The following is a 27,949-nucleotide window of genomic DNA, read 5'->3' on the forward strand; positions in this document are numbered from 1 at the left end:
AGAGGTCCCAAGGGACCAATGAGTCTGTTATATGCATAACATGTATGGATGTATATGTGACGCCAGTGTGGCAGCCTCTCATGACTCAGAGGAAAAAGAAGGGATAGGAGGGCAGAGAGGACAGCATGGCCACTAGTCTTGTGTAATTTTTTTTTACTATTATGAGTAATAGTTAAAAAATGAAAGCAAAACAAATTTTTAGTTTGGAACTCTCAGTGATGTGAAACACTTTAATACTAATATTTTTGCTATTCTATTAGATTCTACAATGTCAATTATAATTCACTAAATTGACTTTATCTAGACTGAAAAAATTAGTAGATCTTAAAATAAGTTTAAACTTTAATTTTAAAACTTCCATGGTGATATAGGCCAAACTAATATTCTAGAGAAGTTTGATTTGGATGACTACAAAATTGATCAATAGGTTAGAAACACAGAGTCTCCTCCCACAGCGTGAAGATGCTCATAGTTGATCTAATGAGTATTGTCTAGAAAGAGCAAAAAGTAGTCAAGATTCCAAATAATTTACAAGTAATTTAACCTTTCTTGCTGATCCTAAAATTTACCATGTTAGCATCCAGAGTTATTGCTTAAAATATGCTATCAAATCAGTTGTTGAAAACTTCTCATATTTCAAGCCAGGTTATTACATTTTTATATTGAACTTATTATACAGGACCGGCCACTTATGACCTAGATTATAAGATGCACCAGTCACTGTCTGTGAATATTACGAGGATCTGGCTCCTCAGCTTAGTATCCTTTTTACACTGATTGCTATATTTTCAGGAATTTAGTGAGTGTGTTGGTGTTGTATTTGTACCTTGGGATTTGCTATAGTGGGAATATTTACAGAATGCTAAGATCAGGGCTCCAGACTCAAGTGCTGCTTGTACACGCCATAGCTTGCAGCTAATTACTGACTTAACCCTCACTGTGCTTCAACTTTTTCTTCAAAATTTGGATCAATAGCATTATAAGTTATAAAAACTTGTATCTCATTGCTTTGAAATAACCTGTGTTTACACATGGAAGCTGGAGTGCTTGGTGCAGGAATCTAGCTAAGTACTATATCAGTTCTCTGCGGCTATTCATCCTGGGTGTTAGTGTGAAAACAAACCCGACTAATTAAACTTGTACTACCAAGTAATAATCACAGACTCCCAGAAAATCAGAAACGTAATACTTGCAATTGGTATGCTGTTTGAACACCTTTCCCCAAGTGGTCACATCTTAGACAACTATAGCATAGAAGCAAAATAAAGAAATTCCCATTATTACAATATTGCTACCCGGACTGTAGATCTGGTCCATTTGTTTTACCTATGTTCAAATGTGCTCATTTTCCTGTGTGTATGTGTGGATGTGTGTGTGATCTGACCCATGCTTACTTTTTGAATGTACTATCTAGATAACCCAAGGAAAATTGCTTAATTAGCTGATACCTTAAAGACTGCACTCTGATGGCCTGCTAATCTCAAATATAATAAGAAAGAGAGAAAGAAAAAAGGAATGAAGGAAAGAGAAAGAAAGAAAATCAAGCAAGCAAGCAAGAAAGATGAATGAGCATGTCTTTGTCTGAATCACCTGGATTTTCCGGGTGCCTGGTCCCTGAAGTACCAGTTAACTATGTCACCTGCTGAGGTCTGGCTTTTTTGTTTGTTTGTTTTCCTTTTGGATGACTTGAAATACCTCTGTGTGGAAGAAATGAATTTATTCTTTGTAAAGAAATAGATATTCCTATAAGGAGATTGACTATTAAGACAAGTTAGTCAATATACAGAATGAAAATGATATTAAATTATTATTTTTATGATATAAATGTTTAAGATTCTGATACTCCCATTATTAGAGATGAATATTGATGGCCAGTTGTTTGAAAACTTTTTTGTTAACATAACATTTAAAATTGTATTTAAATTGTATTTTAAATGTAATATAAAATTATACTGGTTCATCACAATTTGAATCCTCACAAAAATTTTAACATTAATAGATTTCTAAGCAATGTAATGGCTTTTTGGGTCAACTATGTTACTGAAACAATGTTGTCAATATGAGATATACTCTATTTAATTACAAAACACTCTGTACTTAATTCCTGCTGGCACCTACACTGCAGTATCTCTTTTTCCCAGCATATTTACGTTGCTACTTGGTACGCTTCATTTCTCTCTTTTCTGGACATAAGCACAGATCCAAAGAAGTGCTTTTTAAACTTGCTTATTTTTATATTTTCTGTGGCCCAGGAAAGGAAATGTTTATAAGCAATCTAGAAAAGCCAGATTCATGTTAGCCTGGTGCCCTAATCCTACCTTGCTCTCCATCCTGTGACTGAAAAAGCTGGACCTGGAGCTGGAAGAGGCAGGGGAAAGCTGCGTCAGTTATACAAATTATCTTTAATGGGACATTTTGGCATGTGTGTGTTATTTACTTATAATATGATAAATGCACAAAATTCAGTTGCTCCCACAAATTGCATTCAAATAGTATAATTTGTTTTGGTGATAGAGTTTTATGGGTTACTCATGCCAATAATTCCTTCACTTTGTACCTTGATTGGATTGAAATGAAAAACATTTTCTGGAGTCTTATTGACTGATTTTAATCTTGGGTTGCTCAAATATATCGATTAAATGTTTTTATATCATTTTATCTTTCAGTGTAGATTCTGAGGTTCAGCACTTGTGATAATTGGGATCATATTATTAATCTGCTTCTCCTTCATTTTCATTCTATGCAATGAGAAAATTTTTCATAGTCCTCAGTGTGCTTCCAGAATTATAAATGAACTCCCATATCTTTTTATGGAGATTAAATACAACTAGCTTTTGATCTGTTTGAAGCCACTGACATTAACATTTTTAAAACGTGAAAATTAAATGAAACAAAGCATTGGCTCTTCAAGAAAGGTTTCATATTTACATTGCTCATATATACACTGCTCATAACTGATCTCTTTTAAAAGTGTAAATTATATTTTATTAAAAAATTACTACTTAGTAAGTAGTAAAAACCAATCAAAGTACAGTTATAGAAAGCAGTGCAGCAATAAATAAGTGTCAAGCTTTTAAATTATTTTATTAAAATCCTTAAAATCACCCATGATTTTTGAAATTGACAATGTCACATTAGCACTCACTTTTAAAGACCATTTTTAAGCATGAGTTATTTGCCAGGTGTGGTTTATTTAAGACAATAAATTTAGATTGAGTTGAACAAATAACTAGTTTGGATGCCCGCCAAGCATTTAGGGTGAATGACTGAATGTGACGAGACTCCATCACTCAGAAGGATGAATAATCAAAAGCCGTGGGATGAAATCTGTGTTGTTAAAAGATACATCTCTTCCTGCTTGCCTTTGCCAATACTGAGAAATAGGTGAAAAGCATCACGGGAAGTACAATCCCTGCATCCCAAAATAAAGCAGCAAATACACCTTCTATTCACAACACAGTCCAGCTCACATGTGCTTCTTCTGTTCATTAGAATCATGCCTCAAAGCAGATGTAATTAAAGCCTTGTGCATGAGGAAACTTAAAACGTGATTTGCTTAGGTTGTGAAATCATCAGAAATTAGCTCCACTGACAGAGGAGGCAAAAAAAAAAAAAAAAACAAACAAACAAAAAACAGAGCAAACAAAGATTTAGCATCAGCTGTGTCCTATTTGGATCTTTGTTCTGTCGCCAGCTTGCACTGGCTGTGTCACTCATGTTTCCAAACTTCAGTTACCTCACTTGTATTTAACTTCTGGATCATTGAGGGCATTACAGGAACTAATCCAGGTGGAATTTCAGAATGGTGGAAGATCATTGTTTTTGAAAACTATCACATATTTCTAATAACAGCCCCACTATTGAAGTAGGTGTCTTACCCTGGGAAATCCTATAATCTCTTGTATTTCACTATTACCACCTGAAAAATAATACATGCTCGATAGTGTTGTTAGGATGATTAGGCGAGTTGGTACATAGAGAAGGAAAACAGCAGTCGCTGGGTGTTATGGTTTGAATGTGTCTGCCAAAGTCAAAGTGTTGGGAAGTTAACCTCAACTTACATGATGGTGGATTTTGAGGTGGGACCTTGGGAAGGAATTAGGGCTGGATAAAGACAGGGAATGGGGCGCCCCTGATGGTATTAGTGGCTTTAAGAGAAGACAGAGACCCAAGCAGGTGTGCTCCTGTACTCCTCTCTGTGTGAGGTGATGGAGGCCCCTACCGGATGCTGGTTTTAGATACAGGCCAAGAGTTTCCCTCGAAGGTTTGTGTGTTGTAACCTTGATCTCCATTGTGGTGACAGCTCAAGATGGTTGGAGCCATGCAGAGGTGGCGCTTCGTCAAGGTAATCAGATACTGTGGCTGGGGATACTGCCCTCAGAAAGAGTTCGTGTAGTTCTTGTGAGACTCTGGTTAGTTCTTGTGGGAGTCTGTTGTTTTAAAAAGAACAACAGTGGCTGCTTTCTGTCTGAATTCCTGTCTCTCAATGTGATTACTCCCTCCGTGATGACTTTGGCCATGATGTCAGGCAGTCAGGAGGGCCTGTACCACAGATTAAAATAGTAGGGCACTCAACCTTGGATTTTTAGCCTTGAATTGTGAGCTAAAGTAAGGCTCTTTTTTTTTTTTTACTAAAATACTTTGCCTTGTATATGTTGTTATAACAATAGAAAATGGGATAATGCACCCCTGTCTTGATCTTGGACTTATCCTCCAGAAATGTGGGAACTTTTCTCTGAAATTATCCAGTCTATAGTAATGAGTTATAGCAACACTAAACATACTAAAACACTGGCATAAGATTAAATATCATTATTATTTTTGTGAGTCACTTGGAAGCTAGGAACACATAAACTATATGACTGTTTCAAGAAATTTTCTTTTCCCAAGTCAGTACCTAGTCTCAAGCTTGAGCTTAGTTATATTTCTCAGGATATAGCTCCCATACCAAGGAAGTTAGAGAAAATTTTCCAAAGAAAAAAGTTTTTTTGACATGTGTAAAAAACCTTATACCATAATAAATTTGCTAAATATTTCTCTAATCAAGAAAAACTCTAGGGAATTATAATGTTCAACATGCTATTTTTTTTCCAAGTAGTGCAAATGTTCTCAAACATATGCCTTTGTGGCAGGCCAGTGTACCAAAAAATGAGTTAAAAGTTTCTTTTGAAGCTAAGATGAAGTTCTAAAATCTTGATGTGTTTGCCTTACTTTCTCAGTTTTACCCTCTCAGATATTCTCTATCACCCAGCCCAATCGTATCCTACATCTAAATGTAAACGTCTGAAATCTCTAGAGAAGCCCAGGCCTTTTAAGATTTTGATATGAAACTATTGCTATAAGTAGGCTAACATAAAGTTCATGGAAAAAAGAAACAGAAAAAACCGGTGTTTTCACCTCATATTTAAATGCCAAGGCACCAAAGAACCAAGACTATGGAAGTAATTGTACATTCTGCAGTATAATGGTGATGAAGAGGTATTGAGTTGCATTACATAGAAGTCTCCAAAAAAAAAAAAATGTTCCCAAGTGAAGTGGTTTCTTTCTTGTTCAGTTTCTATACCATTAAAGCAGTAAAAGAATAAAGATGAAGATCAAGACAACATATCATAAAAGATAGAAATCAAAAAAATGCTAATAATTCCCAGGGCTAGCTTAATGATGAACCCAGAGTTAAGTGGGCTAATATACCCTGTGTCTCTTAGTGGAGGTGCCTGTCCCGGATGAGCCCTATGGCATGAAGGGCCTCGGGAGCGCTTGGCTGTCCTGACCCACAGTAGCACTAATTACAGAATGTCAGATAGTCTTTCCCTGTGGTCTCACTGATAGGTGCAATCTAAAAAGTTGACCTCTTCAAAGTAAAGAACAGAATACTGGTTGCCAAAGCTGGGAAGGGATAAGGATGGGGGTCTTAGTTACTCTACTTTTGATGGGGTCAGGCACCAAGCCCTTGCAACTTAAAGGAGGTGAGGTTATTTTGGCTCACACTTACAGTCCCTGGTTGGCTGCTCCAGCCAGAAACTGCAAGGTGGGAGGTCTGGCAGGGGCAAGTTGCTCATGGTGGCAGGAAGCAGAGAGAGGAGGAGGAGGTAAGGAGGGAGATGGACCCTTCCAAATCATATTCCCTGAGACCCAGTCCAACCACACCCCACCTGCTATGTCCATAGTCAGTGGTGAACTCATTGTGGATGGATCCACTGACAATCATAACACACCCATGAGTCAATCACCTTGCAGCCCTCTCCCCCTGAATGCATGAGAGTCTGAGGGGACATTCTAGATCTAAGCGTTAACAGCTGGGGAAGTTGGCAATAGGCTGATGAACTAGAACAGAGATTCAAGTAGCTAGGAGACATAAAGTCTGGTGTTGAGTTGTACAATAAAGAGAATATAGTAAAGAATTTTCTGAAATAGCTGGGCAAGAGGATTTTGAATGCTTTGATTATGAAGAAATGATAACTGCATGAGGTGGCATGCATGCTAATCACCTGTGTGTTCCTCACACTATGCCTTTTATATTGGTATCTATCTCACTGTCCCGAGGGAGGAACACCAAAAGGCACAGGGGAGACAAGGGGTAACCCGGTGGTTTTCCTCACGAGAAGGCTGCACCCAAGAAATGCCGCCTTTAGGACAAAGATTTGAAGAAAGGACTTTAATGTGTTTTCAACCTCCACTTCTTCTGCCACAAGAATATTTGTTTATTATGGCGATATACTGTGCTCTTTGTAACTTAAAATAATAATTAGAATAGATTTCCTTATAATTTGGGATTACTTGTTATGATACCCTTTGGTTTTGTTAGTAAATTTATAAATTCTGAAGTTTTTTAATTGCTCCCTTTTTAGGAGACTAAGATTGTACTGTAAGAGATATTTCTTCTCTTAGCAGTTCTGGACTAATGGACTCCAATGCTATTAAATTCCTGACTCACCCAAACATTCATATTCAACAAGGACATCAGTTTGTTAGTTTTGAAGACAGCTGAACATTGCCCAAATGACAAATGTGTTTATAGTCAGGGTAGAGAATCCAATAAAAACAAACAATGGACGTGATGTGTACAATATGTTACATTATTGAAAATATGCTTCTGTTATGACTTTTATTAGAAGATAATTGCTCACATAATAGGCAACAGCTGCTTGGAAACATGTAAAATTTAAGTTTAAAACTTATTCATTGAATACGATTGTCATTAATATCGTATTCTGCAGGTTTCATATGGAGAACTGAACCAAGCTATGGGAGAAGGGATCCGAGGATCAGATGACATCATGAGCAAGGAAGGTGGGATTTAAATCTTCCTTTTAGTCTTTTTTGTTTTACAGAAGCTCAGTGTCAATAGAATACCACTTACATTTTGATATTTCATTAGTCATGTTTTTGTTCATACATTTCAAACTCTTGACTTCTTGAGATCTTGCTGCATGGGGAATGACCCCTCTTTCAGCACCCATCCCCACCCACCTCCTCCTCTGGCAGGTATTCACACTGCTCACACCCCTCTGAGCCACCCATCACCTGTGTAAACATGGAAGGCCAGGCACCGGAAGACCAGGGGCTGGGCTTTGCTTCTGTGGCTGCTGAAATTGCTCAAACTAGTCAGTGCCCAACTTCCCACCTTGCCTTACCTTCCTTCTACAAAAATCACACTGAAGGCTTTTCCACTTGTTTTACCTGTTCTTTCTGCCTCCTGGTCCTTCTCCAAGTGGCATGGCATGGCTCTTGCTCTATAGATCTGAATATGTAAAAAAAAAATTTCTTCTAGGCCGTGATGTAGCTCAGTGGTGCAGCATCTGCCTGGCAAGTGTGAGGCCCTGAGTTTGATTCCTAATACCAAAAAAGAAAATAGTAGAAAAGAAGACCAAAGAAAAAAATATTCTTCCTTCATGACATTCATTTCCACATCTCTATGTCTTACCATGTATGATTATCACACATCCCAGTTAACTTCAATTGCCTCTAAAATGAGATGTGCTCTTGTGCTTTTATCTCAATTGTCATCATTCTGTGAAATAGACACAATTATTCTTATTTGTCAGACTAAGCAGCTGAAGCTAAGAGATGGCAAAGCAAAGCTGCAGTATTCTATGTGGAAGATGTGATCTGGGGGAAACCAATATAGTAATGTCTGAGTCTTTGTTAATTCATCTGTAAAGCAAGAGTATCTGCCTCGGTTGCTATGGTTTCAATCTTAAAGGTCTTCAGAGACCCATGTGTTGAAGGGTTGGTCACCAGTCTGTGGTGCTATCCAGAAGTGGTAGAACGCTTGTTGGAGAGGAAGTTTGGTCGCTGAGAGCGACGCTCAAGGGGATATTGGACACCCCGTCACTCTCTTCATTTGCTTTCCCACCATGGTGATACCAACAGACCTCATACGTCATGTACATTCACCACAGTTTATGATTTCCTTATTCCTACCACAGACCCAAAGCAACAGGCCCAAGTGACCATAGCCTGGAACCTCTGAAACCATGAGCCAAAATGAAACATCCTTCTTTAAAATGCTTACCTCCGCTATTTTGTTGGCACAATGGAAATCTAACACAGAGGTATAAAAATAGAAACAATGTCCTCAGAGTTCTAAGTTTCCTTATAATTTCTACTCACTGTGTCTAGATCTCTTCCATCTTAACCAGTTTTATTCTTTCCTTTTTTCCATGCATCAAATACCAATTTTAAAAAAATATTAATCTATTATTTAAGAGCCTATAGAAAATTCTGTAGCTGGGTATGATGAATTAGTTTTCTGTTGAGTGATAATCTTCTCAAGAATAAGCAAAATGCAAAACTCTTGAATTTAAAGGCTTCAGTGGGCACTAAAGAGATCTGGGTAAAAAGTCTGAGATTCTAGAGAGGTGTATAAGCTGCAAGTCAGCAGGCAGCTTGTAACCAGTGCTTCTGGGCAGAGCAAGTAGCTGAGAACATTGTTCAGGAAACAGTCATTCTGGAGGACAGAGACTATGCCTATTCGCCAAGTTTCCATAGATGAGAAAAAACAAGTCTTGAGAGTTTCCAGCACAGACAGTTTTCTTCCCAAGATACTGCACCATGCAGAAGACTACAGCTCCAATCTGAAGATAGATAACATGGAGATCAGGATTTTCCAGGACATGGAAGTTATACTTGAGGATTTGGGGACTCGGGCTCCTAGTGAACAGATAGTGCTCTCAGCTCACAGCCTAGAAGCACAAAGCCTTGTGTACAAAAGAAAGTTGGCAAAAATGATTGAACATTCTATAAAAGTCACCAGCCTTAGCTTGGCTCAGTCCCTGGTTAAAATAAGGAAACTCGACCTTACTGTGGCTAGTAAAGAAATAAATTCTGATGAGCAGAGAGTCACATCCCCTAGAGCTTTCACAGTTGAGTCAATGTTTGGCACTGAATCAAAAGTTTTGAGGCTTGACAAATGATAGGACTATAAACAAAAATCTGAGATAAGAAAGAAAAAGAAAATCCATGTAGTTAATCAATGTAAATAATCAATGTATAAAAACAATGCAAATAATCACACAGTTGAGCTATTGGAATTATCAGATAATTACTTTAGAATAACATTAGTATGTTCAAGAAAATAAAGCAGAAGTTGAATAACTTTATTGGAGAATTGGAATCTATTCAGACTAGTCAAATGGTAATTACTGAATTGAAAAATACAATATTTGCACTTAAGAACTTAATAATAGGATTTAATAGCAGGAAACAGGACTAGTAAACCGAAACATAGGTCAGTACAGAAAATTTAAACTGAAGCACAGAGAAAAAATAGAAGGCACAATAAAACAGATGTAAAATATCTATGGGGAGGAAAATAAAGTTCAGTATACATAGAATTAGAGTCACAGGAGGAGAGGAAGATTTTGGCAGGAGCAATATACAAAGAGGGAGAGGTGAAGAATTTTTCAAGACTTAATAAAAATTTCAGCTGATATATTTAACACTCTGCACATAGAAAACAAGATAAAAAAACCAGTAACTACAAAGGATTGTTAAAAACTTTATTATTTTTTAACAGAATTAATGCTGTTAAAAATAATGCAGTAGTATTTTTAAATACTATTTAAGAGAAATAACAGCAAATCTAGAATTCAAAATCCAATAAAACATTCTCTCCAAGTAAAAATGAAATAAATTACCATACCATCCTTATTAACCAGGGTATAGGACTCAGTCTCCCAGCTGGAGCTCCAGAAAACTCAGTGTAGACTTTTAATTCCTCTCCAATCTACATTTTTCAATGTCTACCTCACCCCTTAGATATACTAGAATTTATCTGATTCTATATATCTTCTTATGATCTTTGTCTTGCCTACAGTGCCTTCTCCTACACTCCAAATTTTAAAATCCACCTTACCTTTCAATCAAAACCCAAGTTTTACTTGGATATTAAAGCCTTTCTAGACCTCGGTTAAAGTCTGACATTCTTCAGATCATTTGTTTGGGTTTGGATGCACACAGTCTTGCCCTGCCACTTACTACTTTGACAAGGGCACCATTTCCTCAGATTTCAAGTGAAATGGGTGTGTTATTTTATTCACCTGGAAAGAAAGAGAGAAAGCAACACTCCCAATTAAAACTATTTATGGCGTAATTCCTTAACAATAGTCATAGCTTCCTTTGTCCATTCTAAGGGATCTGGCAATGTTTCCTGCCCTTAGCATGTAATAGAATATCTATTTGCATCTCTGTCTGTCTATCTATCTATCTATCTATCTATCTATCTATCTAGTGTGTGTGTATAAATACAACACATCATATTGTTGGAAATTGCCTTTTCAGAAATTTTGGGGAGTTTTTGGTTTTTGATAAAATACACATAGAATTGCAAAAAGAAATTATGAACATTTCCTCAAGATAACCATTTGCCTCATTAGTTTGTGTAAAACTGATTTCTGGTTTCAGTTCATTTTTTTGGCAAACAATATTTTTTCATTCCAATGCTATAGAAGTGAGTAACATTACATTGTGATATAATTCATGTCAAGTGGGTTTAAACTCATTGTATGCAGCACCCACAATGCACAGGATTTAACTGGAGTGGTATGAACAGCAAGGACTTGAGCATAACTGGGCAGTGATGACTCCATCCTGAGGTCAGCAGGGTCAGAGCAGTTACGCGTGTTTTCCTTAGAAATAGCTTTGCAGTCAGAAGAGTTCCAGGTCCTTCTTGCCTGGAACAAAGAATCCCTGCTAGAAAAGTTTATTTGAAAGTGTGAGTTACACGGGTCTAGAGAAACCAGCTTTGCAAAGACGAAAGGAGGGTAAATGCAGGAAGGAAGGTACACACTGCGTTCAGAAGCAGTGCTGGTGCTGGCGAAGCCACCCAGGTAGTGGCTTTCCTGCCTCCTGCTTCTACCTTCTGCGTTTCAGAGCTTCCTGAGAAGTTCTACTTGCGGGTTCGCCTGTAGATCTGGGGTCTTGTGATAACAGGTCCGGCTCATTTCCTCAGCCCGCTTTGCCTGTATCCATATGCCATTCCACACTTAGCAATGGAAAACATGTTGTTGGGCTCTTGAAGGAGGTTCTAAGTTGCCAAAAGGGCTGGAGTATTCTTTCCACTTTATTTGGTTTTGCAGAATGAGTTCAAGAGTAATCTTGTGCATGAAAATAGGCTTTAAGAATTTGTTGAGTGGGGCGTGGTGATGCACGCCTGTAATCCGAGCACTGGGGAGACTGAGGCAGGAGGATCATTGTGAGTTTGAAACCAGCCTGGGCTACAAAATGAGCTCAAGGATGGCCTGACCTGCGTAGTGAGACCTTCTCAAAAAAAAAAAAAAAAAAAAGATGTTGAATGAGAGTGATAAAGCGGACTAATGAATCAAAATTATATTTTATTCATATTAGCTAGGGTTTATCATTATGCATATCATATGAAATATTTATTCTTTTAAGAGGTATGTGAATATTTATGGAGCCTATATGTTTCCAAAACACCGTATTCTAGAACATAGCAGATTCAGTTTTTCTGGGCAAGATTGGTATATACCTACATTTCTCTGTCAACAAATTTTCTATCTCATGAAAGTTAATTTCTAGAGAATTTTACCTCAAATTCTGAAACTCTTGTGGTTTATATATGAACAAGCTCACCAGTAATGGGGTGTTGCCTATTCTTCACAATAAGAAGCTGAGACTGCGTAGTGAAAGTTCCTCAGGCTTTGGGATCAGAGTCGGCCAGCCCTGGCTGGGTGACCATACAGGGCAACACATTTAACTGGTTTCTACTCTAATTTCTTTGTGTGGAAATAGAGATAGGGGCATGTGTTAAGACATTTGAGAGAGATTTGTGAACTTTCCTCAGTTAATATTTAGAATGGAATAAGTATTTATTGAATTAATTCTTGATTTCATGAGTAAATTAAAGTAAAATTTAACTCCTCAGGCTAGGTCTTAAGTCAGTCTTACTTGGGATTAGGATGCTTTTTCATAGGTGGGTTATACTGACACACCATTTTAGTTACCACCTAAATAAGGGCTTGGCAAGTCTGCTTTAAGTGAGTGGAGAGCACATACTTCATGGTCTTTGTCACATAGTCTTCTTTTAGATTTTTTTTTAAAAAGTCCTTTTAAAGTGTTCAGTCCTTTAGACTGAATAGATGCACTGATCACAGTCCGCTAGTCCCTCTAGGCTTTCTGCATTTAATCTATTTTATTTCTGGCATTTGAAATACAAATTGCTATTGTGCTTCCAAAGTTTAGAAAGATAGAAGAAAAGCCATCTTTGGATTTTTTGAATAAAATTTAGAGCACTCCCAATGAAAATATTAAGGAAAGCAAACTTCACGTCAGGGATATTTCATTATTTCTAGAAGACAACAAAGAGAGGAAAGAAGGCAGTAATTTTTCTGTCTATGAGACAGATCAAAGACATTTATGAGCTTATGCACATCTTAGGAAACAAGGAAGTTTGTATTTTGTTTGATTAGAAAATGCTAATTCTTCAAAGGTGCTTCTGTTAGTCTCATAGGTATACACATTGATTAAGATTTCTTATTAACATACAATCACCTCCAAATGTTTCCACTTAATTGCTTTTTATTTCAGTTAAGTACCAATGTTCTTTATTCTCACCATCGTTTAATTAGCACGGAAGGTCACTGAGAGGTGTTAAGGCACAAACTTGCCCAGAGGAAGTAGTTGATGCCTTGCTGTCTTCTAATTATAGAGCGTCTTAGGACTGCAGAGCAAAAGAGAGCACAGAGAGGAGAAGCAATAATGAAAGAAGTAAAAATGAACAGGAGGTGTCCCTGTGCGATTGGAGAAAGGATGTTTTGCTGCTGTTCTCACTGCAAGGTCACAGTTGCATATGGTTATCAGGAGGTAACAAAATACAATATACAATAACTTCTAGATTATTTAACAACACACCCTGAACACCTACTATGTACAAACACTGGGGTGAATTTCGCAGGGAATGCTACAATGTTAAGTAAATCCTGTTGAGAAAAATATAGGCTCAAATGTGATAATTAAATGTCATACTCATATGTGAAAAATGAAATCATATTATTCTTTATCATCTATTACATTTTATTGCCAATATCAATCAAGTATTCCATATTTTTGTAAAGTGCTGCTAAATTGCAATAGAATTTGAGCATTTGGCTACTTAATAATAATTAGGACACATGGACATCTCTAAAAGTATTGTTTTCAACAATTTACTCCTTGTATACTCTTTATGTATGGAATCTGACTTAAAATACTGAAATCCAGTAATGAATCAAAGAAGATAATTATTAGTACTACAGAAGGGTTTTTTGTCTTATTGAGTAATTTGCCACATAGCTGTTGCAAACAAGAAAGATGCCTTCATGGCATTAAAATGGAACTCAATATCCACAATTGTAGTTTATCAATTTTACAACCCTGTTTAAGGGATAAGTCCAAGTATCCTTACATTTTATGCTAGTGCATTTCAAGGAAGCAACCACTCTAGAAGCTTACCGTGCCCTCGGGTTTCAGGAACAATGAAGCAGACGATTGTCTTAAGAGCGCATATTCTTAGATATATTAGATTTTGCCCAAACACGTAGAAACGCAATATAAACCATGAAATACAACTTAACCTAGACAACCAGGAAGCACCTACTCACTGGCTCCTCCCATCAGGAGCTTTTCACTCTAATCAAATACATTGTCCTACTCCCACAGCCACTCCATAGGTGTTTCTCTTTTACCACTCCCAGCCAATTCCCAGGGTTACACTGAACCTATTGCAGTCTGATGTTACCTATTTTATGAGTTTGTCTGCGCAAATAAACTTTTCCCAATGTGAGTATACTGCCATGATTTGCATGAGGTCTATCCTCTCCAAAAGTCGTGTTGAAATTTGATTCCCAACCTTGTGGTGCTGGCAGGTGTCCAGGGTTTGGGTCCTGAGGGTCTGGTGTCATGAAGACAGTGAGGCCATTCACTCACAGGACTAAGATTTCCTGAGTGGCATCAGTCACCCCCGGAGTGGGATATTGTCACCCTGAGTCATCTTTGTCTTCGGCTTATTCTGCTACCCTGTGACCTTTTCTGCCCTTCTTCAGTGTTAGGGTGCAGTGTATAATGCAGCCTTTACTCGAAGCTGTGTAGGCACCAGTACTGTGCTCTTGGACTTCCTAACTTCAAGGACTTGTGAGCAAAAGTAAACTTCTTTCTTTCATGATTTGACAACTTTTGGGTATTCTGTTATAGCAACAGAGAGAAGACTAAGACATGAACCCAAAAATATATTCTTTTAACCCATATAACATTTATAGAGAACTTTTTACATGTCAGAGCTTAATAATCATAATCCAATTTAATGCTGTTGCCAGTGCTAAAAGTAAGTCCTATTTTTTGTCTAGATTTTTTCAGATAAAAGGATCAGAAGCAAGGAAAGGTAACTGCCTACATCATGTGTTTGGAAGGAAGAAGGAGGGGTGGTAACTAAAGCAGTCTATGTGAATTCACAGCTTTCACAGGTAGTCAAATCTCAGTACGTGTGTGTATGTATATTATGAAACATGGAGTGATATGATCAATTCGCTTCTCTATAGCATGAATGATGACACAGCATGTGTGTTCTTTTAACAGTAAAGTATCTTTGGTGAGAAAAATTTAGGTGACATCCGGTGTAAAATCATTGCCCTGATATAAGCATAACACTTACTGTCAGGTCTGTGGACAGGTGTCCTTGGCATTCCTATCACTTATCCACATGCAGTCCAAGCTGTGGCAGAGCTTGAAGAAAAGGAGAGTCTCAGAGTCCTCATGGAACTGGATAATCAAAGGAAATGCTAAACAATACCTTATTTTCCATAGAAGATTCTCAGAAATCTTTTGGTACAACTCAGTCTTGCAATTTTCCCTGTACCTCAAACCAAGTCCAACAGGAAGTCTAATGTATAAAACAGGTAAAGTGTGTCTGCTTTGAAGCTGCAGTGGAAAGACAGAGTATTTCTGTCATGTCTGTCAGTTTGCCTCAGTCACTCACTAAAATAATTCCAAAATTTCCCCTCCAGCTGCCTGTGAGGCAGCTCCGGGGGCTGACCCAGTTCTGTGATCTCTCTTGTTTCCACAGGACAACGCTCTGAAGCTTCATGGCATCCCCACTGCAGCCAAAGGAGAGTGTCAGAGATGAACACGTTTTGCTGGTGTTTCACTGTTAGGTCCTCATGATCCCAGGAGTGTCTTTCTGGGATAAGCACCAGGGAGTCCTTCTGATGAATCCCCGGAGACAGACCTTGGGCTGTTAAGATTGAAAAACTTTGACGTTATCATGTCCGGTATCAAATCTTCCCTGAAGCAGAGTCCTGTGAATACCAGGGACTCTTGCTTCCATCCAGAAGACCTGTGACCAGAGGAAAACGTAACACTGTCAGACGGAGTGCGGACCGTCTGAGGCTGACTCTTTCATAGAGTTCATGGTATATACATGGGAAGTGGCTGACTCAGCAGGATTTGTTTAATTGAGCAGGAAAAAACTCATTGTGAGTCACGGCTTGTTTATAAGAAACTGTGACATCAAGGCTATTTTGGAGAGCTTTTATTGACATAGCTTAATGAACATAGGTAGTATTTCCTCTGATAAAGTGTCTACCAGTACTGGGGATGTTTTATGATATGAGGCTTACAGTTAAGAAGTATAAACTTAATGGAAGATAAGGCTTACTTTAATGAGTTTATTAAAGTCCACTAGATTCAGGTTTATTTTTCACCCACTCTGATAAAGGAAAGGCAACTTTCCCAAACAAATCCCTGTTGCTTCCTGCAGGTAGGAAAACTTGGGACAGATACCCTTTCCTGAAACTACTGTTTTTGAAATGTTTCCAGATTAAAATGATCAGGCAGGTGCTTATGTCACTGAGCTATATCCCCAGATTAAAATAATCAGTATTCCTGGTGGGCCATAGTTTTGGATGGCATGTCCTTTACTCCTGTGTAACTATCTCTTGCACATCTTTTATAAACTTCTTGACGTTTGCAACTGTTCTTTGGTCATTTTTCCTTGTGAACAGTCAAAACTCCAGTATCTGTCCTCCTCTTAGTCTGTCTTTCTGTAAGGAAGCTACTTGTCCTATTAGAGTATTTAGCATGCAATACACTTAAAATACATTTAATGAGCAACTAGCATTGATAGCTAGCAATTTTATAAGAAAAAAGATCTTGGTCAGTTTATTAACATGTCAGTTCTCTTTCTTGTTTGTTTTTATTCTCTTATATTCTTTGCCAATAAGCCCACCTATTTTGGAGATGCAATAAATATAGATGTAACTCTATTGTAATAGTTTCCATCAAATACTGTAGATATTTTTCCAGAACTTAGGGGCAGTATAATGTTTTATTTGTTATTTACACAATATGATTTTTAGTGTGGCAAATACAAATACATTGTAAATGCAAAAACAATAGAGTATTAAGGAGAAAGATCATCTGAAATTTCATCAAATAGACACCATAATAATAACTGCTTAATCAACATTCTTTCATTAATTTTTATGTATACATATGTACAAAATTTCTGAGATACAATTTCTTATAAATGGTTTCACATATATATATGCGGCTATGTAACCACCTTTCTTTTATTTTCTTAATGTATATTCTTGACATTTACCGTGTGCATGGGTGTCATCTCTTTAGGCAACTGAAGAACAGTGCTCTGTAAGTTTAATCTGTGACTTGGTCTCTCGGCTCCTTCTTCTGCCCCTGGGTTAGATTTCAATGTTATAACTCCTCTACTAAATGGGAGACTTGTCTAGACTCTACGACATTTTTAAACCACCCTGATAAAAGTGGTGCTATTTCACCCTGTGCCTCTGTCCATCGTACCAGCTCCTCCTCAGCCTTGGGCTTCAATCAGCCATTTGACTTCCACAATGAAAGGGAAATGTGGGAACAATTCCTCTGCATTTCAAAAGGTAGGTTTCCTTGTTTACATATTTTTGCATTTGTACATCTTTTTTTCCTAAACTTTTGAAATACAATATTTAAATTCTATCATACATATTAGAAAACTATCCTTATTTTTACTCACGATTTAATTTTTATAATATGCTTTAATACATATGGATTTTTTGTTGTGGCTGAAGCATTTGAAAATTGCAGTCAAATTATCAGTGTTTTCTATTTGTGTCAAAAGTAGAGATCTTCCTCTAAATTATGAAAATGTTCTCTCATTCGTTTACTTTCCCAGGAACTTTGTTTTATTATTTTTTGACATTTGTATTTGTTTTGGTGTGCAGACGAATATTAAAAATCTGCTTCTTTCAACAAATGGTATCTCCATATAGCATCAAAAAAATAAAGACAAGTGGACATTCAGGCATTATTTAGACTGAAAAATACTATTAAATTGGTAGATGGTGCCAAATTTGAATAGAGTATTCCATGAGAAGATGGAGTAAATGTCATTACTGAGATTGCACATACAATTTTACATAGTATGGGTCTCTAACAATGCCTTATATTTATTACCAGGTGTGTATGATTACAAGTAGTGAAGTAAGTGAAGAGAAAAATAAAATTTAGACACTAATGTTAATGAAATCAATGACATACAGAATAGGACATGTTTTCTATGGAATATAGACACTATTTTAGTACTTAGGGAAGAAATGAGCAACCACAGACAGAGGAATTCAGATTTAAGACAACTTGAGCTTCTGTTTCATAAAGATTATACTGCATAAGACCAAAGTTCCAGTTTCATTAAAAAGTATGAATGGTGAGGCTCATAAGAATGGATTGGCCTTGTGGGTAGAACTCTAAGGAATTGAAGTGGTTACAGATAATAAGTTAATGGAATGCCTCAGGCAATTACAATTAAGAGGAAAACAGGGTGGAAATTGACTTTATTGAGAACAGGCTAAGGGATTATAAAATTATAAACGCGCGTTGCGCTGCTGGCTGCTGTATGAGCCGCAGGTCTTTGAGGGAGTGGAGGCCTCCTGCCGGACACTGAACCCTGGGCTGGCACTGCAGGTGGGGGAGGGCCACAAGCAATTAGAAATGAGACCTTTACTTCACACGGAAGTTCATTATTCTCACCATCCTCTCTGATTTATCTCTCTGCCCATCCCTGTATTCTGTCTTGTTACTTTGCAGTGTACTTTAAAATACCACATACTTGTTCTTTGATCTTTCGCAGAATTTTAAAAAATATAACACTTGCATTTTAACACAACTTTGTCACACATCCTGCGCCTTGTATCTACCCTAACTCTTTCTGTCTTATCTTAGTCACCAATGAGTAGGTTAAATTATGGCAGTGACTCTAGTGTCAGCAGGATGACAACAACAGAAGCTCACTTCTTACCGGTTTGTGTGCTGCTTGGACCAATGTGAGTGGGGCTGGGGGAGAGATTTCCGAGAGTTACAGTGGTGCCCAGACTGACTGAGGTTCCAGCACTTTATAGCCACTAGAAATAACCTCTACTCCTTGGTTACCACAGTAGGGGTGGGCTCTGGGGAATTGCCCATGGGTTAAAAAGACATGTGTCTCCCCACGCCAATGCACTGTCTTCAACGGTGCTGTCCAATGGAACTTTCTATAGTAATGAAATACTCTGCAGACTGTAGTGTTTTTTTAAAAATTTTATTTAAAGAGAGAGAGAAAAAAAACAAAACAGGGTACAAAAATAAAAAGGGTACAAATAATACAGAATTTCAAAAAAATAAACAGTAAGAAATCACTAGTTAATAGATTACATATTGTCATCTTAAAAATAGTTGTTCAAGTTACAAAATTAAAGCATACGAAGTGGACATTCAAACAGACTGCAAACAGTTATGTTCAATGATCCAACAAAAACTTAGTAATGGTTTTCTATCTTACACACTTAAACATACATGCAGTTGTAGCCTTTAGAGCACTTTTTTTTCCTCTCTTTTTTACAATGGCAACTATACATTTTGGGTTTTATTACTCTTACGGTTCTTATTACTTTTTTTTTGAACAGAAAGAAACCAAATGTGACAAAGCAAAACAGTCAGAACAGAAGGATGGACATAGTACATGATGTAAAAACAGAATACTAGGTGATCAGCAATGGTTACCATTATGCCTCTTGCTATCTTAAAAAGAGTTGCCTATATCATCAGCTATAATAAAATTGAACAAAACATTACAGAACAAAACCAATAAAACCTAAACATTGGAGACCTTACAAGACTTCAAAAGAAGATAATAGTCAAACCGGAATGGGCATCATAGTGAATGTAAAATCAGTCAAAACAAGATGGTGAGAGCAATACAGGGCTTCAAATCAAGTTGATAGGAAATCAAAAAAGTTACTATAATATATCCTGCTTTTTTATTTACTTTTTTCCTTAATTTAAAAAATAATAAAACATAAATAAATAAATAAAAGGAGATTGAGATAAAAGAGGACATAACAACATAACAACACAGGCTAGAACAGAACAAATTAAACAACATAGTGTTTCACCACAAGATAACCTGACATAATAGTAGTTACCATAGTGTCTCTTTCTTTGAAATATTTGAGCATAACTTTGTATACTATAGCATCAAACATCTCAAGACAGTGAAACCATTCAAGAGAATGACAGTATTACAGGGTATTTAGAACCAACTAGCAGAAAAAAGAACAATGCTTTCTATATTATCTCTTTGCCTATAAAAAATTTTGTTTATACTATCACATATATATGGTGATAGGCATGGGTCTTGTCTTCCAATAGATTTAGTGTTTCTGTTTTAATATTCAGATCTTTGATCCATTTAGATTTTAATTTAGTGCATGGTGATAGGCATGGGTCTAGTTTTAGTTTTTGTCATACGGAGAACCAGTTTTTCCAGCACCATTTATTAAAGAGACTGTTGTTCTTCCAGTAAACCAGTTTGGCCCCTTGATTCCAGTACCATGTTGATTTTCCTACAGTTGCTTTTTACTATAAGTTCAAGTCAGGGATTGTGAGGCCTCCTGCCTTGCCTTTGCTGCTTAGAACTGTCTTTCTATTCTAAGTCTCTTCTGGTTTCAGATGAATTTTAGGAGTGATTTCTCTAGATCTATGAGGTATGTTGATGGTATTTTCATTGGGATTGCATTGAATCTGTATAACAGTTTTGGGAGAATGGCCATTTTCACAATATTCTTCCTATCCATGAGCAAGGGATGTCTTTCCATTTTCTGAGATCCTCTTCAATTTCTTTTTTCAGTGTATTATAATTTTCCCTAGGTCTTTCACTTCTTTAGTAAGAGTAATTACTAAATATTTCATTTTTTTGGTTGCTGGTGTGAAAGGTTTGGTTTCTCTTATTTCTCTCTCTGTGATTTTGTTGTTAGTGTGTAGGAATGCTATTGATTTTGTATCCAGCTACATTGCTGAAGTTATTTATTACATCTAAGAGTCTTTCAATGGAGTTTTGGGAGTATTCAATGTAGAGTATCATGTCATCTGCAAATAATGATAATTTAACTTCTTTTCCTATCTTTAACCCTTTTATTTCTCTTGCTTGTCTAATTGCTCTGGCTAGTATTTCAAGTACTATATTAAATAGAAGTGGTTATAAGGGACATATTTGTCTTGTGCCTGATTTTAAAGTAAAGGCCTTCAATTTTTGGCCATTTAGTATGATACTGGCTGCTGGTTTGTCATAGATGCTCTTTATTATATTGAGGTAAAGACCATCTATTCCAATTTTCTGTAAGGTTCTTATCATAAATGAATGTTGGACCTCGTCAAAAGCTTTTTCTGCATCTATAGAAATGATCATGTGATTCTTACTTTTGGCTTTATTGATATGGTGGATTACATTTATTGATTTACGTATGTTGAACCATCCCTGCATGCCTGGGATGAATCCCACTTGGTCATAGTGTATAATCTTCTTGATGATTTGCTGCATCTTATTTGCCGATATTTTATTGAGGATTTTTGCATCTGTGTTCATTAGGGACATTGGTCTATAATTCTCTCTTTTAGTTGGGTCTTTCTCAGGTTTTGGTAATAGAGTAATATTTGCTTCCAGGAATGACTTAGGAAGGACTGGTTACCTTTCAACTTCATTGAAAAGTTTGAAGAGTGTTGGCATTAAGTCTTTGTACTTCTTGTAGAATTCTGCAGTGAATCTGTCTGGGCGTGGGCTTTTCTTTGTAGGTAAGGACTTACTTACATTTTCAATTTTATTAATAGAAATTGGATTACTCAGCAGTTTTACATCTTCTTGACCTAGCTTTGGTACCTCATATGTTTCTGGGAATCTGTCTATTTCTTCTGTGTTATCAAATCTTTGAGAGTAGAGGTTTTTGAAATAGGTGTTGATCTTCTGTATTTCTACAGAGACTGTAGTGATTTCACCTTTTTCATTCCTTATTGCATGAATTTGAACTCTTTCTTCCCTTTTTAAAATAAGGTTGGCTAGGGGCTTATCAATTTTATTTGTTCTTTCAAAGAACCAACTCTGGTTCATTGATTCTTTGGATTGTTTTCTTAGTCTCAATTGCATTGATTTCTGCTCTGATTTTTATAATTTCCTCCCTTCTTTTGGCTTTGGGTTTGACTTGCTCTTCGTTTTCTAGATATTTGAGGTGTAACATCAGGTTATTTATTTGTATTCACTCTCTTTTCCTGATGTGGCAACTCAGTACAATAAATTTTCCTCTGAGGACAGCTTTCATTGCATCCCACAGATTCTGGTAAGTTGTATTTGTATTTTTGTTTGCTTGTAGATATTGCTTAATTTCTTGTTTAATTTCCCCCATGACCCACTGATTACTCAAGAGTTTGTTATTCAGTTTCCATATGTTTGTGGGATTTTTGCAGTATCTTTTATCATTAATTTCTAATTTCATGGCGCTATGATCTGATAACATGCAAGGGATAATTTCAACTCTTTTGCTTTTATTTAAATATGTTCTGTGAGCTAATATATGGTCTATTTTAAAGAATGACCCATGTACTGCTGAGAAGAATGTGTATTCTGATGTTGCTGGATGGAACACTCTGTATATGTCTATCAAGTCCATTTGTTTACATGTGTGTTTCAGTTCTGTTCTTTCTTTGCTGATTTTCTGTCTGGTTGATCTGTCCCTTGGTGTCAATGGTGTGTTAAGATCTCCTGTTATAATTGTGTTACTGATAATTTGGTTTTTTGTTTCTGTTAATATTTGTTTTATATAACTGGATGCTCTGGAATTTGGTGTATATATATTTAAGTTAGTTATCTCTTCCTCTTGAAATTTTCCCCTAACCAGTATGTAGTGACCTTCTTTATCTCTTCTGATCATTGCTGGTTTGAAGTTCACATTGTCTGCAAACAGAATAGCTACCCCCACTTTTTTTTGGGTTCCTGTTGCCTGAAGTATTATTTTCCATCCTTTGACTTTCAGTCTGTGAGTATCCTTTTGGGCTAGATGAGTTTCTTGTAAATAGCATATGGTTCGATGTTGTTTCTTGATCCATTCTGCCAGTCTATTTCTTTTAATTGGTGCATTGAGACCATTTACATTAATAGTTATGAGTGTTATATGTTGGTTTATTGTTGGCATGTTATCTTTCTGCTGTTGCATTTTTATCTTTCTGTTCCGTTTAACTGTCTGCTTTGTTTAGTGGTGTTTCCCTAAGTATATCTAAACTGTCTTTCAGTATTCTTTGCAGGGTTGGCTTAGTGATCATGAAGTTCTTCAGCTGTTCTTTGTCATGGAAGTATCTTATTTGTCCATCGATTTTGAAGGTCAGTTTTTCAGGTTACATCAGTCCAGGCTGGAAATCATTTTCCTTTAGGATCTGGAATACTTCACTCCATGCTCTTCTTGACTTTATTGTTTGTGCTGAGAAGTCTGCTGTGATTCTGATAGGTTTTCCTTTATAAATGATCTGTCATTTCTCTCTGACAGCTTTTAATATTCTATTTTTATGTTGGATTTCTGGGATGATGATTATTATATGTCTGGATGCAGTTTTACTTTGGTTATGACTATCTGGAGTTCTATATGCTTCACTGATCCTGATGTCGATTTCTGATCTAATGTTTGGGAAATTTCCAGCTATTACTTCTGTAAATATCCTCTTGACATCCTTTATGTTTTCCCCTTAATTTTCATTTATCCCTATCAATCTCATGTTGTTTTTCTTTGCTTCATCTTGCAGTTGTTGAATTGTTATTTCCTGATTCCTGGTTTTTTTTTTTTTTTTTTTTTTTTTTTTTTTTTTTTTTTTGGTCTTTTTCGTTTTTATTGGTACCAGGGATCGAACTCACGACTGCCTGCTTGCAAGGCAGGTGCTTATGCCACTGAGCTAAATCCCCAGCCCCATTCCTTGTTAATTCTAAAAGATCTTTCCTTTCCTGTTCACTAGCTACAATCTTGTCTTCGAGCTCTGAAATTGTATCTTCACTTTCGTTGAGGCAGTTTTTATAACTTTCAATGGAATTTTTGATTTCCTGTATATCTCTTTGCATCTGCTTTATGTATTCTGTTTGTTTCTAATAGTGTTCATCCAGGGATTCTATCTTTTTGTTTAGTTCCTCCATTTTTTAAACTGTCTTCTTTAGATATGTTTAGCATCTCCTTCATTTTGTTTATCATTTCTTCTTTTACCTGGGAGATTATTTCTAGTTTGAATTCCTTTAAAGCTTCCTGGAGTTGCTTGTTTATTTCAGTTGCTATTATGTCTGATATTTGAGGTGTAGGGCATATATTTTCTTCTATTTACATAGCTCCTAAGATTTCTTTGGATGGGCTGGAGGTTTGAGATTGTAATTTGGTCTTTCATTTTAGGCATTTTCCTATATCTCTGTGTTTCAAGTGTTATCCAAGGCTTCCCCAGGGCCTATTGGAAATCCTCTTCTATGCCCTCAGCTCCTGGGACTCTGGCTGCACAGTTCCCCAGATTGAGAGAGGGTCACTGGGGGTGGGGCAGGCTGGCTCAGGACCCACTGAGTTGGTCCAGTGCAACAGGAAGCCACAAAGTTCCCTGTTCAGGGCTGAGCGAGGATCCCAAACTAGCTGGGCTCAGGGAATGGTGCAGGGACATTCATCCTAGGCCGTCCAGCCTCTGGATCCGATGGCACTGGCAAGCCCAGAATTTCAGAGTCTGCCAAGCCCAGCAAGGAGCAGCGAGACCTGTGCAGGCTGGTTCAAGACCCACCAAGCTGGTCCAGTGCAACCAGAAGCTGTGAAGTTCCCTATCCAGGGCTGAGTGAGGGTCCCAAGCTAGCTGGGCTCAGGGCATGGTGCAGGGGATACTCACCCCAGGCCACCCAGCCTCTGGAATCGATGGCACCAGCTTGCTTAGAACTCCAGACTCTGCCAAGCACGGTTGGGAGCAGGAAGCTGTTGCAGGCCTGCTCAGGACCCGCTGTGCTGGTCAATCTGTAGTGTTTCACACAGCAGTCATTAGCTAGGTATAGGTGTTATGCTTGAAATGTGACTAATGTGACAGAGAGACTGAGTTCTAAACCTGCAAGAAAATTAATTTTCAGTATAAACAACCACAAGTGGCTGTTCAATAGAGATTAATGTTTTGCTTCACCCGAGGGAAGCAAGGAGTATGAGGAATAAAGGAAGTGTCTGAAGAGTGTGACTGACTCTGCCTTCACACCCCAAACCAACATCTCCCCTGAAACACGTGTGTGCACACTCCCACTGGAATTTCATTGCGTTTTAAACAAAATCTTACTTTAATCTTTTAAATATTCCATCTTCTTATTTGAGTACGTGGTATGATTTTCCATTTCTTACAATAATCTTTGTTTCAAAGTCCTATTTTTTTGCATAAGAATCTATTTTTGAGCTACCATTTGAATCAGATAGATAATGGGTAGAATGTTAGCACTGTATTTAAATTATTGTAATCTCTGTCATCTTAAGCTAGTCATGGAGCCTCTTCCTGTCTCAATTGTAAAGTTTGTAGGATAACAGAACCCACTGCTTCTTCTCATTGTTGATTCTGCTTCTTATTATGACAGCTACATTACAACTCTTTTTAAAGTTAAGAATAATTATTGTGGGCTAGGGATTTAATTCATCAGCACAAGCAACTGCCTGGTAAGCACGAGGTTGTGAGTTCAATCCCTGGTACCACCACCACCACCAAAAACAGAAAAAATTAAGGACTAATTTAAGAGACTTTTGGGCCAGGGATATAGCCCAGTGGCACAAGTGCCTGCCTGACAAGTGCAAGGCCCTGAGTTCAATTCCTGGTACCAAAAAAGTATTATTGGATTATTTTAATTAATATTATTATTAGATAACAAGCACTTTATGTGCTAATATTACTTAATTTACACAAGAACCAAATGCAGTTACTTCATTTAAATTGATGAGAATATAGTTGGCACAGGGCACTTTAGCTTCTATTGCTATTGCCATTCTCACCACTACCACCATCATTATTATCATCATCCTCACCACCACATCACCATCCTCACCATCACCATTTATACCATCAGTATCATCAATATCAACATTATCATCACCATCATCACAACCTCCATCACCATCACTATTACCACCATTACTATCGTCTTCCCCATTCCCATCACCACCACCACCATCATCATTATTACCATCACCCTCATCGCCACCACCACCATAATCACCATCATCATCATCACCTTCACTATCACCAACTTCATCATTATCATCACCATCACTATCAACATAATCCATCACCACCACCATCATCACCATCATCATCACCACCACTATAATCACCATCATCATCATCATCATCACCTTCACAATCACCAACATCATCATTAATATCACCATCACTATCACCATAATCCATCACCACCACTATAATCACCATCATCACCTTCACTATCACCATCATCATCATGATTATCGCCATCACTATCACCATAATCTATCACCATCACCAAGACCACCACCATTGCCATCATTACCATTACCCTCATCACCACCACTATAATCACCATCATCAACATCACCTTCACTATCACCAACATCATCATTATTATCATCATCACCATCACCATAATCCATTGCCATCACCACCATCACCACCACCACCACTATCATCACCATCATCATCACCTCCACTGTCACCACCATCATCATTATCATCACCATAATCCATCACCACCACCACCACCACTGTCATCATTACCATCACCCTCATCACCACCACTATAATAACCATCATCATCACCTTCACCATCACCAACATCATCATCATCACCACCACTATCACCATAATCTATCACCACCACCATCATCAGTTGAGGTTGTCTCTTGAATGTCTTTTTGCCAATTATATCATAAAGGAGCAGACATGAATTGGATTGTTTCCACCTCTCACTCCAAAGAACGATAATTTTTCCCCATGGCTACAGGATGGTAAAGACAGGAACCTAACCAGCCCAAAACCAATTAAAACACAGTTGCTTTTAGTCTCTCTTAAGGAGCTGTTGATAGGTTTGCAGCTGAACATGAGCCAGTTAAAAAGAAGTTTAGAACTCTGTTCAGTGGTTACTGGATAAATCATCTTTTATGTAGGGAATAAATGGAAAGGGAGAGACCGATAAATACAAATAGGACATTTTTATTAACATGGCACCATATTAAGGACCACCTGGCAACTCTTTGGGAATGGAAGTCAGAAATATTCTTATTTTCTTATTTTGTAAAAATCTGTGAGAGTAAATAGTGGGTCTAACAAACCTAATTCTGTCAAAGATGACTAATCAGAAAATTATTTTAAAATTCATTTAAAACTTCTTTAGCAAATAAATATCAGAATGAGGTATAAAGGGAACCAAAACAGAAAACGTAAAATAAAGAGAAAATAATCACATTACAAAATTTAAAATGTGTAAGAAACAGCGAAAGATTTATTTGGCAGAAATTTAAATCAGGAAAGGAGATGGTAAATGTAGGAAATCTGAAATAAAAGCAAGAAGAAAATAAATAGAAGGAAATTTAGAGGAAATTATAGTTTATAACAATACAGAAATCCAATATATGTATATCTGGTTTGTCTGAAAAAGAAAAAAGAAATGAATGAAAAAAAGCAATTTTCAAAGTATAATAGGCAAAATCTTGCCTTAGTGATGGTATAATAAGTCTTCAGATAAGAACGTTCAAAAGATACGTAAGAAAAAATGATGCCATTGTATAAGAAAAATACACGTGCAGACGGGGAGGGTGAAGTTTTCTTCCAAAGACAAGGAAATCCTGTCCTTCTGGTTCTGCATTGTTCCTCTGCTCTTGAATCAGGTGGTGATTTTCTTCATAGCTTGAGTTAGAAAAGGTCCCTAACACCTCGGAGCGACTGTCACCTGGGGGTGCAGCCGCACACCTGGTGCTTCCCTGCTCACCCCTTCACTGAAACCTGCAGGAGCACAGAGGGCTCAGGTTGCAGGCTGTGGTCCACTGTTGCTTCCCTGCTTAGCTGCCCACTGAGCAGAGCCGCCACGCTCTTCTGCAGCTTCTGCGTGGCAACAGACCCTGCCTCCATCCACTGTCCTAACTAAGGGACT

At 37.3% G+C, this 27,949-nt stretch overlaps 1 long non-coding RNA gene across 1 annotated transcript in view; it reads left to right on the top strand.

Moving 5' to 3' along the window:
- LOC134476166 (uncharacterized) overlaps nucleotides 1-25,814 on the top strand; it is a 45,204-nt gene extending 19,390 nt beyond the window's left edge. Inside the window, exons 2-3 of the long non-coding RNA XR_010047735.1 lie at nucleotides 7,218-7,290; nucleotides 15,557-25,814. This is a non-coding gene — a long non-coding RNA (uncharacterized LOC134476166). The remainder of the gene's footprint in view (nucleotides 1-7,217; nucleotides 7,291-15,556) is intronic.
- The last annotated feature ends 2,135 nt before the right edge of the window (nucleotides 25,815-27,949 follow it).

Source organism: Cavia porcellus, unplaced genomic scaffold (genome assembly GCF_034190915.1).
Source record: "Cavia porcellus strain 051 isolate PalLab524CR breed Dunkin Hartley unplaced genomic scaffold, mCavPor4.1 scaffold_1, whole genome shotgun sequence".
NCBI classification, from domain to species: domain Eukaryota; kingdom Metazoa; phylum Chordata; class Mammalia; order Rodentia; family Caviidae; genus Cavia; species Cavia porcellus.